The 17,303-nt window shown below is 39.8% G+C and overlaps 1 protein-coding gene across 1 annotated transcript in view; it reads right to left on the bottom strand.

Moving 5' to 3' along the window:
- Positions 1-17,303, bottom strand: part of DNAH11 (dynein axonemal heavy chain 11) — a 355,953-nt gene that overhangs the window by 89,021 nt on the left and 249,629 nt on the right. The gene's annotated exons all lie outside the window — the stretch shown is intronic.

Raw genomic sequence — 17,303 nt, 5'->3', positions numbered from 1 at the left:
GCCAGAGGAGCAGACAGACAAAAAAACAATAGACCAAAGCCAAGCGAACACATACGAATTCTCCTGTAACTCTCAAAAGCCAAACAAAACTCTCATTACAAAATACAACTCAACCCAGTAAGTCTAGGGTATATCTCAGAATTCTGTCAACTGCAGCATTCAACCTCTGGTTTGTTACCGCATCCATCTGGCTTCAAGTGAAAGGCACTTAACCTTCTACACACACCTACAGCAACCCAAACAAGGTGAGTGAAATTTAGACTCCAGGAAGTATGGCAGGACAACAGAAATGTATTCGCCTAATGGAGTAATCACCCCACATCAGCAATACTAAAATGCACTCTTTTGCTTAGGCATTTCATCTTTTTCTATAGAGCAACACTACAGAGAAATGACTTCTCTGTCTGGGGTGGCTTCGTGGAATGTATTCGGTCCACTGGCACTCCATCAGCCTGTGGTTGCCCAGCAACCCTGACTCAGCCTCTCCTCTGAGAGGGAATTGTTTTCAGTGTGACAGTGAAAAAAGTAAAAATGTTAGCTGCTCAGTCATGTTTGATTCTTTTTGACCCCATGGACTGTAGACCCGCTCTGTCCATGGAATTCTCCAGGCAAGAATACTGGAGTGGGCAGCCATTCCCTTCTCCAGGGAATCTTCCTGATCCAGGGATCAAACCTGGGCCTCCTGCATTGCAGGTAGATTCTTTACCATCTGAGCCACCAGGAGGAGCATTGAAAAGTAGGGAGTTGCTGGTAGAAGGGATAAATTAGGGGTTCAGGGTAAAATAGATAAGCAACTGGGATTTCCTGTATAATCTAGGATATAATATTCAATATCTTATAATAACCTACAGAAAATCATCTGAAAAAATACAAATACATAACTGAATCATTTTGCTGTATACCTTAAACAATATTGAAAATCAAATATGCTTCAATAAAAAAAGGACAAAAAAGAAAGTGGGAAGTTGTTTCCTTTAAAAGAGAGAGAAAGGAGGAGAAATCTATTTTAAAGGTAAGGATCAGTTTTTTACAAAGTGGACTCCATTTGAAAAAAAATAAGCAAGATTATAGAACGGAATTTATTATGGAATTTGTTTGCTTGGTCATCAATCACCAAACATTTACTAAGCACCTCCTACATACATCTGGAGACTCAGGGAGATGAGTAAAGAGCTAGTTCCCTGGCTGGGTCGGGGGACCAACAGGGAAACACGGCTCCACAAGAGAGGGCAGTAACAGCCCGACCTGGCTGAAGCAGCCAGGGGAGGCTGGAACGGGGCAGTAGGTGTCTGACTTCTTGGTTGCCCACAGAGCTTCAGCAAACAGAATGCTGGAAGAATTCCCGCAGTGAAGTTGGGATGCACTGTGAGGTTAGTACAGGAAAAGTTAGCATAAAATGCCTATTGTTCTTGACAATGTTATCTTATAAATATATCAAAATCTCTCTCCTAGTACCAGGAACAACAAACCTTGATATCTGATGCCACACACAGGTTCCTTAAAGACACAAGCATTCTCCTGTTAGCAAGAGCTCAGTAGCTTTTATTTCTTACCTTCTAATTAATACAAACAATTTGAAACAACTGGAGGCTTAAGATAATATTAATTTTTGAAGCATTAAGGAGTAACAGAAGGCACACATATAGATCTTGTATCTGAATTCAATAGTTTGCATTGTTTGAGCACCTACTGTGTACATAGCACAGTGCAGGGGATGAAAGCGAGTTTCCCTTTTTTAATGGCCACTTTAACCTACTGGGTTGGCCAGAAGGTTCATCTGAGTTTTTCCATAAGATGTTACAAAAAAACCTGAAGGAAATTTTTGGCCAATCCAATAGTAGGCAAAACAAAGCAGGTAACTCACACTAAAGATTATCATAAATACTATAAAATACTTTGAGACTTAAAATTTTAGAAACAAAGTTTAGGATATTTGCTTTATAGTATTATGTTCAAATAGGCAGGTATTTGTATGACTACACAGAAATTTTTTTCATAAAAAAATCTAATAGTTAACAATATGGTTATCACTTTCACAGTAAGTTTTCACCTAAGTTTACACTGGGGAAAATAAACCTCAATTCATATATATCTTTTTAATCCACTCTTCTTGGCAGAATTCCTTGAAGGAGTATACAGAAAAGAATATTAGTTCAGAAACCAAGAGCAAAGAGGGAGTTCAAAGTCAGCCTAGCAAGTCAGTATCTAATTGCTTCATTAAATAGTGCAACATGCTGTCAGTCAAGATGGAGCTTAAAAAAAGAGAGGAGGAGGAAAGAGGCTCCCTTCCTAAGAAGCTTTTACTAGAGAGAAGCAGGCTGGAAGGAAGCACACATCCTGAGCCAAACTGGACTAATCCTAACACCAAATGCCAATCAGAATCCTCTGGGAACTGATCCCGGGGCATATTTAAAAGGATAAAAGGGAACTTCCTGATGAGGTAAGACTCCCAGTTAACAGAACAAGTGGTATTTTTAAAGTTTTAAGTGTTTACAAAATTTACTCATATACGTTTGCTCTGCGCCTTGCCTCACTTAACTCTTACAGGAATTCTGCAAAGTAGGTCTCTCCCTCCCTCTTTTTTGCTTAGGACGCTGAGACTTTGTTAACTCCATGTATAGTAATTCCATGTATTTGTCTGTCTATAAACTGCTAGGTCAGATTAATGAGTGGAGTGCAAATGCCTCCTTGAACTTGGCCAGGTCTTCATTTGTCTGCCCAGCAGATAATGGCTTTGGATGGAAACAATTTTGGGTAACAATTTTATTTGTACCCTCAAGGTCACATATGCCTACTGTCCCTGTCCTTTTCAGTTACCACCCCTTGCCATCCTCCAAACTCATGGCCCCATTGCAGCACTTCCTGACAACTGTTCCCACAGCTCTCGTGATCTCCTAGTCTTATTTGGGTCAAACTCTCTTACTTTCTCCCTCTACCTGCTTGTCTCAACCCAAACCCAGCTCTTTCCTAGGACATGGCCTCTCAACCCCAGGCTGTATAGCAGAATCACAAGAGAGCTTTCAAAGCTGCCAATACCACCCCATCTCTAATGATCCAACTTCCACTGGCATCAGTATGTTTTAAAAGTTCACTCCCACATGATTTAAATATGAAGCTGGAAGTCCAAGAACCATTGCCCCTAGGGTCTCATTTTCCTTGAGGGCTTTCTCAAGTAGATTTTCCATTTTCTTAGTATTCCTATTACTGAAAAAGCATGTAGCGCTAACAGTGGTCACTCTTCTTACTCCCCTGCACGTCATTCCAAGACCCCACAGCTCTTCTATCCTTAAGTAAAAAGAGACACATTTGAGGCTCATGGAGTCCAGTCATACACTGCTCTATGTATCCTCCTCATCCGAAAGCCTTAGCTATTGGTCCTTCTCACTCTCCAAGTTTGGCTGCCAATCTGTGACTACCTCAGTGCTCATAGACATGTCGAATCCACTCTCCAGCCTTGACGCCCTTCACGCGAAAGCTCTGCATTTCCTTTTTGTTTTGTTTTGAATTCATTTTATTTCCTTTTACTTTACAATACTGTATTGGTTTTGCCATACATAGACATGAATCCACCACAGGTGTACATGAGTTCCCAACCATGAACCCCCCCTCCCACCTCCCCTCCCATATCATCCCTCTGGGTCACCCCAGTGCACCAGCCCCAAGCCTCCTGTATCCTGCATCAAACCTAGACTGGCGATTCGTTTCTTACATGATAGTATACATGTTTCAATGCCATTCTCCCAAGTCATCCCACCCTCTCCCTCTCCCTCAGAGTCCAAAAGTCTGTTCTTTACATCTGTGTCTCTTTTGCTATCTCGCATACAAGGTTATCATTACCACCTTTCTAAATTCCATATATATGTGTTAGTATACTGTATTGGTGTTTTTCTTTCTGGCTTACTTCACTCTGTATAATCGGCTCCAGTTTCATCCACCTCATTAGAACTGATTCAAATGTATTCTTTTTAATGGCTGAGTAATACTCCACTGTGTATATGTACCACAGCTTTCTTATCCATTCGTCTGCTGATGGACATCTAGGTTGTTTCCATGTCCTGCTATTATAAACAGTGCTGCAATGAACATTGGGGTACATGTGTCTCTTTCAATTCTGGTTTCCTAGGTGTGTATGCCCAGCAGTGGGATTGCTGGGTCATCAGGCAGTTCTAGTTCCAGTTTCTTAAGGAAACTCCACACTGTTCTCCATAGTGGCTGTATTAGTTTGCATTCCCACCATCAGTGTAAGAGGGTTCCCTTTCCTCCACACCCTCTCCAGCATTTATTGCTTGCAGACTTTTGGATTGCAGCCATTCTGACTGGTGTGAAATGGTACCTCATTGTGGTCTTGATTTGCATTTCTCTAATAATGAGTGATGTTGAGCATCTTTTCACGTGTTTGTTAGCCATCTGTATGTGTTCTTTGGAGAAATGTCTATTTAGTTCTTTGGCCCAGTTTTTGATTGGGTCATTTATTTTTCTGAAATTGAGCTGCAGGAGTTGCTTGTATATTTTTGAGATTAGATGTTTGTCAGTTGCTTCATTTGCTATTATTCTCTCCCATTCCAAAGGCTGTCTTTTCACCTTGCTTATAGTTTCCTTTGTTGTGCAGAAGCTTTTAATTTTAATTAGATCCCATTTGTTTATTTTTGCTTTTATTTCCAGTATTCTGGGAGGTGGATCATAGAGGATCCTGCTGTGATGTATGTTGGAGAGTGTTTTGCCTATGTTCTCCTCTAGGAGTTTTATAGTTTCTGGTCTTACCTTTAGATCTTTAATCCATTTTGAGTTTATTTTTGTGTATGGTGTTAGAAAGTGTTCTAGTTTCATTCTTTTACAAGTGGTTGACCAGTTTTCCCAGCACCACTTGTTAAAGAGATTGTCTTTTCTCCATTGTATATTCTTGCCTCCTTTGTCAAAGATAAGGTGTCCATAGGTGTGTGGATTGATCTCTGGGCTTTCTGTTTTGTTCCATTGATCTATATTTCTGTCTTTGTGCCAGTACTATACTGTCTTGATGACTGTGGCTTTGTAGTAGAGCCTGAAGTCAGGCAGGTTGATTCCTCCAGTTCCATTCTTCTTTCTCAAGATTGCTTTGGCTATTTGAGGTTTTTTGTATTTCCATACAAATTGTGAAATTATTTGTTCTAGCTCTGTGAAAAATACCACTGGTAGCTTGATAGGAATTGCACTGAATCTGTAGATTGCTTTGGGTAGTATACTCTTCTTCACTATATTGATTCTTCCAATCCATGAACATGGTATATTTCTCCATCTATTAGTGTCCTCTTTGATTTCTTTCATCAGTGTTTTATAGTTTTCTATATATAGGTCTTTAGTTTCTTTAGGTAGATAAATTCCCAAGTATTTTATTCTTTTCGTTGCAATGGTGAACGGAATTGTTTCCTTAATTTCTTTTTTTCTACTTTCTCATTATTAGTGTATAGGAATGCAAGATATTTCTGTGTGTTGATTTTATATCCCGCAACTTTACTATATTCATGAGGCAAGGTGAGAGGAAGATGCCAGAACCAGCTGGGATGACACCCCATCCCTCGCCTCTCTTGCACATCCTCCACACTAAAAAATGCTGATATGTTTTGGCAGGGTACTATACTATCTCCTTTTTAAAACTTATTAAAAATTTTTTTGGCCAAGTCACACAGCATGTGGAATCTTGGTTTCCTCTCTAGGGACTGAACCTATGCCCCCTGCAGTGGAAACTCAGTGGGCCACTGGGGAAGTCTGCCAATCTCCTTCTTTAGATGAAAGATGCTGTTCCAGACCTTATCAGTTCAGTTCAGTTGCTCAGTCGTGTCCAGCTCTTTGCGACCCCATGAATCACAGCATGCCAGGCCTCCCTGTCCATCACCAACTCTTTGGAGTTCACTCAGACTCACGTCCACCAAGTCAGTGATGCCATCCAGCCATCTCATCCTCTGTCGTCCCCTTCTCCTCCTGCCCTCAATCCCTCCCAGCATCAGAGTCTTTTCCTTTTTTTTTTTTTTTTTTTTTTCATTTTTATTTTTTTTTAATTTTAAAATCTTTAATTCTTACATGTGTTTTCCAATGAGTCAACTCTTCGCATGAGGTGGCCAAAGTACTGGAGCTTCAGCTTTAGCATCATTCCTTCCAAAGAAATCCCAGGGCTGATCTCCTTGCAGTCCCTTGGAGAAGTCCCTCTCAAGGGTCTTCTCCAACACCACAGTTCAAAAGCATCAATTCTTCGGCGCTCAGCCTTCTTCACACTCCAACTCTCACATCCATACATGACCACAGGAAAAACCATAGCCTTGACTAGACGGACCTTAGTCGGCAAAGTAATGTCTCTGCTTTTGAATATGCTGTCTAGGTTGGTCATAACTTTCCTTCCAAAGCGTAAGCGTCTTTTAATTTCATGGCTGCAGTCACCATCTGCAGTGACTTTGGAGCCCCCAAAAATAAAGTCTGACACTGTTCCCACTGTTTTCCCATCTATTTCCCAGGAAGTGATGGGACCGGATGCCATGATCTCGTTTTCTGAATGTTGAGCTTTAAGCAAACTTTTTCACTCTCCTCTTTCATCAAGAGGCTTTTTAGTTCCTCTTCACTTTCTTCCATAAGGGTGGTGTCATCTGCATATCTGAGGTTATTAATATTTCTCCTGGCAATCTTGATTCCAGCTTGTGTTTCTTCCAGTCCAGCGTTTCTCATGATGTATTCTGCATATCAGTTAAATAAGCAGGGTGACAATATATAGCCTTTTCCTATTTGGAACCAGTCTGTTATTCCATGTCCAGTTCTAACTGTTGCTTCCTGACCTGCATACAGATTTCTCAAGAGGCAGGTCAGGTGGTCTGGTATTCCCATCTCTCTCAGAATTTTCCACAGTTGATTGTGATCCACACAGTCAAAGGCTTTGGCATAGTCAATAAAGCAGAAATAGATGTTTTCCTTATAATAATCTGAAATTATTTCATGAAACCTAAGCTTCTAATACCCAATTGTTAAACCATGATTATATATACCTCTTCTCACACCTCTGGAAACAATATTGGCTCTAATCAACAGTATTAAGATATCAGGTCTTTTATCCACCACATATTTTTCACTGTGGCAAAACAACTGTATTATAAAATTTGTCATCCTAATCATTTTGAAGTGTACAGTTATAGTAATATTACTTCAGTTATAGTAAGTACATTTACACTGTTGTGCAATCACCATTACAATCCATCTCCAAAATTTTTTCACCTTCCCAAGTTGAAACCCATACTCATTAAACAATAACTCCCATTATTCACTCCCCCCAGACCCTAGCAACCACCACAATACTCTCTTTTTTTATGAAACTGAGTATTCTAGGTACGTCATATAAGTGGAATCACACAATATTCGTCCTTTTATGACTGATTTATTTCCCTTGGCATAACATCTACGAGATTCATCCATGTTGCAATGTGTCAAAACTTCCTTCCTTTTTAACACTGAATAATATTTCATGGTATGTATATGCCATATTTTCTTTTTCCATTCATCTGTTGATGGACATCTGGATTTCTTCCATCTTTTGGCTATTTCTGAATAATGCTGTTGTGAACAAATGTAGACTTACCTGAGCCCTTGCTTTTATTTCCTTTGGCTAGTAGATTCCCCAGCCAGGTTGGATTATATGGTAAATCTATTGAGAAACTGTACCATATATTTAACCACTAACTGTCAACTACACTCACATCTCTGCCGAACCTAAAATAGAACCTTCCATTCCTTAATTGTTCTTCGGACCATCACATGAACTTCCCTGCCTTCTTTTCCTTCTGGCTTATCTGCCTATCACCCTGTATACCCTGGCTGAAGTAACTCTTGTCCTCTCCCTTTTGGTCCCAGACTGTGAGTATTGCTGATGAAAGCTCTATTACTGTGACTACAAATTTATCTTTTCCAAATTCTACTTTGGCTTCTCAGAGGTGCTTGGCAAGGCTTTAACATCTATTCTCCGATTGCCTTCAATGGATACTTTGTGATGTTTTTTGCCACTCTCCTTACATTCTCATTTCAATTTTCTTATCTTTGGCTGATTAGCACTGCAATTTCCTGCTTCCTGAAGAGAAGCCAGACCAACAGCTACAACTACAACTTTCTTTCTATCAGCATTTCTGCCTGCCTATGTCCCCTGTTCTCTCCTTCCCTCCAACTAAGTTCAAGGAGTCTTGCTTCTTCTACCTGAAAGTCATTCCCTTTTCCTCTATTCTTATCCCTTCTTGCTAGTTCCTGATGGATCAGACCTCTTCCCTGTTTTACCATCAGTAATTCCTTTTCCACTCCTTCTCTGAAAGACTAGAAATGTGTTCTAGTCTTACTCATAAAAAAAAAACAAACAAAAAACCCACAAAACAAAACAACCCTTCACTTAGCTTCATGTCTCAACCAGGCGCTTCTGTTTATCTCCTCCTCTTCAAAGCAAATTCCTACAAGAATAGCCTATCTTTTCTGCCTACTTCCTGTATAACTCAGTGCAATCTGCTTCTGGCTCATTACACCCTTGAGGTCAGAAAAGACTTTCATACTTCCAAGTCTGATGACACTTTTAGTTCCTAGCTACTCTCTCACTTGTCCCTATGGCTTTGGCATCACTGAGTATCCCCATCTTTATACTCTTACCTCCTATGATACCACTCTTGCCTTGGGCTTCTCCAGTCTTTGACTGCACCTTCTTCATCTTCCTCAACTTCCTACTTACATGTCAGCACTGACTCTGCTCACTTCGCTCTAAACATCTTCTCTAGGTGATCTTACCACGTGTAGTTTCAAGAACTATCTATACATCAGTGACTCCCAAATCTCACTCTCACCCAGTAATGCTCTTGTCCAGTTTTCTACTGGTTATTGACACTTGTATGTTTTAGAGACACCTCAAAACCAAACTCTTCATGGTTTCTCCTAAAATGATTTTAATCTGAGGGAGTGGCAGCTGCATAAATTTACTTTCTCCCCATCAGCCCTTACCTTGTTTCATCAGCTCTTCCTCCTTGCTTCCTCTGCAATCACTCTTCTGCTTGTCACATCCACTGTCATCACTGTGCTCGGTTCATTGTCTTCTAGGCTATCACTCTTAACCGGCAACAAGAGTCTCTTTCCCCTCCAAGTCACTGCTTTTTGGTGGCCAGTGTGAGCTTTTCAAATGGATAATACTGATCATGTCATAGACCTGCTTGAAATCCTTCAATGACTGCCCATGGTTAGGATTAAGTTCACATTTCTTTTCTCAGCTTGTTACATGGGGGTTATAATATGGCCCCTCACTAATTCTATAATGTTTATTTATAATTTCTGATTCATAACTGTACAGTTCATCTACATTTTAAGTTATTTAACATTCTAATACTTAAATCATTTGGAACTCTTTTTATTTCCCATGAAACCATAAAGGAGAGCAAAACTATATTTCAGCCCAAATGGTTGGTGAGTTGTGCTATCACCATTTATTGAATAATCTATTACTTCCCCTACTGATCTGAAATACACATTTAAGCATACATTTATTCTAAAATATGTACTGATAGGCTGGTAGTTTGTCAAAGATTAAATACAGAGTTACCATACAACTCAGAAAATTCCACTCCTAGGTATATATCAAAGAGAAATAAAACGTGTCCACACACAAAAACTTGTACATGAATAATTCAACTGTTTATAGCCACATTATTCATAATGATAAAAAAGTAGAAATAACCCAAATGACCATCAATGGATGAATGGATAAATGAAATGTGATATATCCACATTTATGTTCCAATAATAAGGACTATTATCCAGTCACAGAAAGGGATAAAATACTGATACAGGTTATATCATGGATGAATCTTAAAAACAAGCTAAGTGAAAGAAGTCAGTCATAAAATATCACATGTGTTCATTCATATGAAATGTTCAGAACAGGCAAATTTATAGATACATGAAATAGATTAATGGTTATCTCTGTCCAGTAAGGACTGGGGGATTGTGGGTGACAGCTAATGGGTATGAGGTTTACATTGAGAATGGTGAAAATGCTCTAGAATGGACTGTGATGACAGCCGCACAGCTGTGTGACTACACTAACCACCACTGAATTGTATGCTTTAAATGGGTGAGTCTTAAGGTGTATAAATTATCTCTCAATGAAAAAAAACACTGAACATCTACAATGTTCCAGGCACCATTCTAGGATAGAGTAGTGAACAAAATACACAAACTACTTGCTTCCATGGATCTTACATTTTTTCTGGGGGAGAGGAAAGATGTTAACCATAACAAAGCAATGTATTACCAAGTAATAAATGCTGTAGTGGAAAAAATAGAGTAGAATGAGGCATGCTGAGGTATAAAGGTTGTAATCACATCTAGGAATTTGTAGTATTCTTGCCTTGAGACACCCATGAACAGTATGAAAAGGTGAAAAGATATGACACCAGAAGAGCAGTGTGCCTGGTTGGTAGGTGTCCAATATGCTACTGGGAAAAAGTGGAGAAATAACTCCAAAAAGAATGAAGAGGCTGAGCCAAAGTGTAAATGATGCCCAGTTGTGGATGTATCTGGTGGTGAAAGTAATGTGTCCGATGCTGTAAAGAACAATATTGCATAGGAATCTGGAATGTTAGGTCCATGAATCAAGGTAAATTAGAGTGGTCAAACAGGAGAAGGCAAGAGAGAACACTGACATTTTAGCAATCAGTGAACTGAAATGGATGGGAATGGGCAAATTTAATTCAGATGACAATTATATCTACTTCTGTGGGCAAGGATCCCTTAGAAGGAATGGAGTAGCCCTCACAAACAACAAGAGAGTCTGAAACACAGTGTGTGCTTAGTCGCTCAGTCATGTCCGACTCTTTGCGACCCCGTGGGTTGCCCATCAGGCTCCTCTGTCTATGGGATTCTCCAGGCAAGAATACTGGAGTGGGTTGTCATTTCCTCTTCCAGAGGATCTTCCCAACCCAGGGATTGAACCCAGATCTCCTGCATTGCAGGTGGATTCTTTACCAAGTAAATACTTATACAGTAAATATTATTTAAGAGTCACAGCAAAGGCATGTCAGCATTTGGGTGCAATATCAAAAAGAACAAATAATCTGTTTGTTTCCAAGATAAACCATTCAACATCACAGTAACCCACTTCTATTTCCCAACTACTAATGCCGAAGAAGCCGAAGTCCAATGGTTATATGAAGACCTCAAGACCTTCTAGAACTAATACCCAAAAAAAGATGTCCTTTTCATCAGAGGGGATTGGAATGCAAAATAGAAAGTCAAGCGTTACCTGGCATAATAGGCAAATTTGGCATTGGAGTACAAAATGAAGCAGGTCAAAGGATAATAGAGTTTTGCCAAGAGAACACACTGGTCATAGTAAACACCCTCTTCCAACAACATAAGAGAGAACTCTACACATGGACATCACCAGATGGTCAATACAAAAATCAGACTGATTATACTCCTTGCAGCAAAAGATGGAGAAGCTCTATACAGTCAGCAAAAACAAGACAGGGAGTTGACTGTGGCTTAGATCATGAACTCCTTATTGCCAAATTCAGACTTACATTGATGAAAGTAGGGAAAATCAATAGACCATTCACGTATGGCATAAATCAAATCCCTTATGAGTATAGTGGAAGTGACAAATAGATTCAAGGGATTAGATCTGATAGACAGAGTACCTGAAGAACTATGAACAGAGGTTCATAGCTTTGTATAGGAGGTGGTGATCAAAACCACTCCCAAGAAAAAGAAATGCAAGAAGGCAAAGTGGTGGTCTGAGGAGGTCTTACATATAGCTGAGAAAAGAAGAGACGCAAAAGGCAAAGGAGAAAGGGAAAGATATATCCACCTGAATGCAGAGTTTCAGAGAATAGCAAAGAGAGATAAGAAGGCCTCCTTAAGTGAACAATTCAAAGAAACAGAGGGAAACAATAGAATGGGAAAGACTAGAGGTCTTTTCAAGAAAATTGGAGATACCAAGGGAATATTTCATGCAAGTATGGGCACGATAAAGGACAGAACCAGTACAGACCTAACGGAAGCAGAAGAGATTAAGAAGAGGTGGCAAGAATACACAAAACTGTACAAAAAAGGTCCAAAGACCCAGATTACCATGAACGTGTGGTCACTCACCTAGAGCCAGACATCCTGAAGTGTGAAGTCAAGTGGGCCTTAGGAAGCATCACTACGAACAAAGCTAGTGGAGGTGATGGAATTCCAGTGGAGCTATTTCAAATCCTAAGAGATGATGATGTGAAACTGCTGCACTCAATATACCAGCAAATTAGGATGGTGGCCACAGGATTGGAAAAGGTCAGCGTTCATTCCAGTTCCAAAGAAGGGCAATGCCATGTTCAAACTACTATACAATTGCACTCATTTCACAAGCTAGCAAAGTAATGCTCAAAATCCTTCAAGCTAGGCTTCAACAGTACATAAACCAAGAACTTCCAGAATGTACAAGCTGGATTTAGAAAAGGCAAAGGAACCAGAGATCTAATCACCAACATCCACTGGATAACAGAAAAAGGAAGGGAATTCCAGAAAAATATCTACTCCTCTTTCACTGACTATGCTAAAGCCTTTGGCTGTGTGGATCACAAGAAACTGTGGAAAATTCTTTAAGAGCTGGGAATACCAGAACACCTTATCTGCTTCCTGTTTGAACAAAGAGCTGGTTGATGGAAGTAAGTGGGGCAACTATGTCCTAAGTGAAAACACTTCAAGACAGAGGAAAAAGCTAGTGCAAAGGGCCTGAGGCTGGAGCATATGTGGTAAATTCATGGAAGGTGGCCCAGTGTGACCAGAGCAGATGAGTGAGGAAAGGAATAACAGAAAGTGAGTTACAGGGAGATATAGTAGGTCCCCTACACATGAGTGAATTCTATTTTGAGAGCACATTCATCAGTCCAATTGGTTCCTAAGTCCAACAAAGTTAGCCTGTCTACCAACTAACACAATTGGCTATGTATCACTGTACTGTAATAGGTTTATAATACTTTTCACACAAATGATACATTAAAAACACACACACACACAAAAGAAAACATTTTAAATTTTACAGTACTTTGCAGAAGTACAGTAGTACAGTACAACAACTGGCATATAGGGGCTGGTATCAAGTGGATAGGAAAGAAGAGTTACTGACTGGAGGATGGAGAGGAGGTGGGAGATGGCAGAGCTGAAGGACTGTCAGCAATAGGAGAGTGCAAGCTGCATGCCTGATGTCGATGGAACAAGTGTACATTCACATCTTCGAAAGTTTGCAACTTGAAGGTTCGTATCCAAGGGACTTACTGTAATGGGGCCAAATCACTGAGGGTTTTATAAGCATCTGCAGGGTTTCTAGCTTTTGCTTTAAGTGCAGTGAGAAGGCAACAAAGGGATTTTAGAAAAAAAATTACTTAATCTGACTTGTATCATATCACATTGGCTGATATGTTGAAATCCGATTTGGAGAGAAGCAACAAATGTAGAAGCAAGGAAACCAGTTAGAAAGTTTTCACAGTAATTGAAGAGGAAGCTGATGGCTGGGCTCAGGATGGAAGCAGTGAAGGTGGCGAAAAGTGGTCAGATTCTGAATATATTTTAAAGGTACAGCCCACAGAATCTCCTAGATAGATTGGATGTGGATGTCAGAAAAAGACTGACATCAAATTGACTCAAAGTCTTTTAGCCTGAGCTAACACAAGGATAGACCTACCATTAAAGAAATCAGGAACACCTGAATAGAAGTTTTACGGGGAAGATCAGGAACTCAGTTTGGATGTTCCACATTTGAGACATTTTTCAGACACAGAAGGAAGATGCCATTGTCTGGCTGCAGGTGTACATTTGGGAGTTAGTGGGGTCCAGGTGACATTTAAGGCCATGAACTTAGTTAAGAAGCAGCTCAAAGACTGAAGTGTAGGTCATTTCCACGTTAAGAGATTGGGGCGGGTGTGTGTGCGCTTTGTCGCTCAGTCGTGTCCAGCCCTTTGTGACCCCATGGACTGCAGCCCGCCAGGATCCTCCAGGGGATCTTCCCAACCCAGAGATCGAACCCAGGTCTCCCGCATTGCAGGTGGATTCTTTACTGTCTGAGCCACTGGGGCAGGGTGGGGAAGGAAAAAAATCAAGAAGTCTGAGAAAACTGACCCAGTGGGGTTATGCGGAAGGTGAAGGGAGGGCGATTCAAGAAAATCAAGTATTGATGGGAGGATGGAGTGATCCACTGCATCAAATTCAGTCAAGTACAATGAGAATGAAAAACAAACCACTCAACTTAGCAATATGAAGGCAAAATCTGATAATAGGCATTTTGGTGGCATGGTGGGGATGAAAGTCTGTGTGGAGTGACTTAGAAATACGGAGGAAGGATGTGGAGACAGTGAATATCCATGCCTCTTCTGAAGTGATGACTGTAAATGAGGGCAGAGAAATGAAGGAGTAGCTTGAGAGGCAGGGAGAGTTGAGAGAAATGTGCAGATATATTTGCTTTTAATGGGAGAAATAACTACGTGTTTGAGTGCTAGTGGGAATGATGTAGTAATGAATCCAGACAGAAAAATTGATGACGACGGAAAGGGGAGAATTTGTCTTGAATTGTTCTCAAGGAAAGGAAAGGGGATGGAAACTAGGACATAACCCAAATGGCTGGCCTTGAATAGAAGTATCAGGAGGGAAGATGGTATATTAGTAGAAATGTTAGGAGGTAATGGTTGCATTTACACATCATCATATATTAAACATATCAAATATCTCTGCATCCTTAAGTGACTCTGATCTCTATTCTAGTTTTCATTTCCCTTGAAGAACCACAGTGTTGTAATTACTTTAGCTTTAGAATATATTTTAATACTGTGAAGTCCAAGTGCCCTCTTACTGTTTGATTCCAAAATTACATTGGTGTTGTTGAAAATATATTCTTCCGGTAAACTTTAGAATCACTGGATCAAGTTAAAATATAACTCCTCTTGAAATTCTGACTTAGAGTTAAGTTTGTTTATTAGATTTTGGAGTTTTGATGCATTTAGAATACACAGTCTTCATTTGTAGGAACACATTAAGGATTGAGGACTTAATTTATAAGAGTTCTCTCTAAGGTTACCTTGAATATGTACACAGGTTGTTAATAAATGACATGCTTAGCTTCAGTTCAATTCAGTCGCTCAGTCATGTCCAACTCTTTGCAACCCCATGAACTGCAGCACACCAGGCCTCCCTGTCCATGACCAACTCCCAGGGTCCACCCAAACCCATGTCCATCGAGTTGATGATGCCATCCAACCATCTCATCCTCTGTCGTCCCCTTCTCCTCCTGCCCTCAATCTTTCCCAGAGATTTTTTAAAAGGACACAAATAGTCATTGTTGATGGGCTAATTTATAAACTGTCAAAATCCCCAGGATACCCAACTCAAATGACAAGCCAGAGATACTCAGGAGAGTAAGGAGCTCTAGTAAATATCCTGTATACTGTGGAGCAGGATGAGGAGTTGCTTCTTGGAAAGGCAGGATGAGGCAACACTGATGAGGAAAAATTCATCAAAAAAACATTAACATGAATAAACAATTTCAGCTCCTCTTGAACCCTGGCACATGTTCATATAGATGTGATTACCTTTCCACTTTGCTGTGACTGAATCTAGGAGCATAAAGTAAATAGCTCAGATGGCATCACCGACTTGATAGACATGAGTTTGAGCAAATCTGGGAGTTGTTGATGGACAGGGAATCCTGGCATGCTATAGTCCATGGGGTCGCAAAAAGTCAGAAATGACTGAGCAACTGAACTGAGAAACTAGAAACCTCTGTTCTACAGGACATACATTTTTTACGTTTTATATAGCATTTTCTGCCAGGGGTCTTACAGACAGAAAAGTCTCTTTCAAAAGGATGTCATTTATACAACTTGAAATCTCTTTCTTCCTTTAGCAGAGATGAATGAGAATAAGCTGCTCATGTGTAAGGATCTATTTCTCAGGTGGCCTGGTGCCTGTGTACTCAAGAGACAAGCAGAGGGCGTTGGTACGCCTGAAAATAGACATGGAGTCCTCAGAATTGTGGGCCCACAGAGAAACGCAGACCTGTAGTTAAAAATAAATGTTTTCTTAACGTACAGCATCAGAAAATTATCATTTTTGCTTTGGTTATACGTTTAGAGAGTTTAGAACAGTTTGGATAAGCCATTTAATCTTACTCTTCACAACAAAATTTTATCTTCAGGAATTCCATATTTGGAATTTTAAGTAAATGGGAAAATACAAGTTGATGGGAAACTTCCCAGAAATACACTAAATGATGCGATTTCCTCTTGTTTTTAGAGGCTAAGTTGTGTCCAATTGTTTTGTGACCCCATGGACTGTAGCCCACCAGGCTCCTCCGTCCATGGGATTTCCCAGGCAAGAATACTGAAGTGAGTTGCCATTTCCTCCTCCAGCGATCTTTCTGTCCCAGAGATTAAACTCACGTGTGCTGAATTGGCAGGCAAATTGTTTACCACTGAGTCACCAGGGGAGCCCAAATGATGCGATACCAGCAATTAAACATCAATTTTAAAACTTAAATTTGAGAAGCCAAGTTTTCAATTAAAAAAATGTCAAGTGACTGATAGCCTAAGTTCATGCTATCAATACTATTACATGAGTCAAAGAGAAGAATAATTGTAACAAGAAGACAACGTGAAGTTCACTAGCTTGCACATCAGGAAGTGAATTTCCTTATAATTTTGGAAAGAATGAGAAAATTTTATCAATGACGGAAAATGCAGAGAGGACCACAAGTGATGACAATCATTCACCTTAAGTAGTCATTGGATAAATCAGACCAAGATACCCATTGAGAAGATTAAAGTTTAGAGAATATGAGATGGAGACAAAAAGAAGAATTTGATAGCTGACACCTGAAACTCACAACGCAGTACGAGGTGGACAAAATTAGCAGAATGCTTTATCCTCTTACATAAAAAGGACTATTTTATGGCAGAAATACTTAGAGAAAATCTCTGAAATTCAGGGAGTAATATAGATAACGTCTTTAAAAAAAACTTCCGTATAAAAATATGGCTTGATACCATAGATACATTAAATAACTTAGTTACAAAAGAATTTTTCTTTTACAATTATTATGAGACACTTTTCCCAAAATATTTAGTTTGCAGAAATTCCATTGGCATTTATGTCATGAAAAAGCTATTGTGAAAATTGAGGCATAGTTACCAACAAAGAACACAAATATACAGAGGGATTTAATGTTCTAAGGTCAGGAAGCAACAGTTAGAACTGGACATGGAACAACAGACTGCTTCCAAATAGGAAAAGGAGTATGTCAA

The sequence above is a fragment of the Budorcas taxicolor genome, chromosome 4 (genome assembly GCF_023091745.1).
Source record: "Budorcas taxicolor isolate Tak-1 chromosome 4, Takin1.1, whole genome shotgun sequence".
In the NCBI taxonomy this organism is placed as follows: Eukaryota; Metazoa; Chordata; class Mammalia; order Artiodactyla; family Bovidae; genus Budorcas; species Budorcas taxicolor.
The sequence above is the reverse complement of the archived record's forward strand: the minus strand, read 5'-3'. Positions and strand labels throughout refer to the sequence as shown.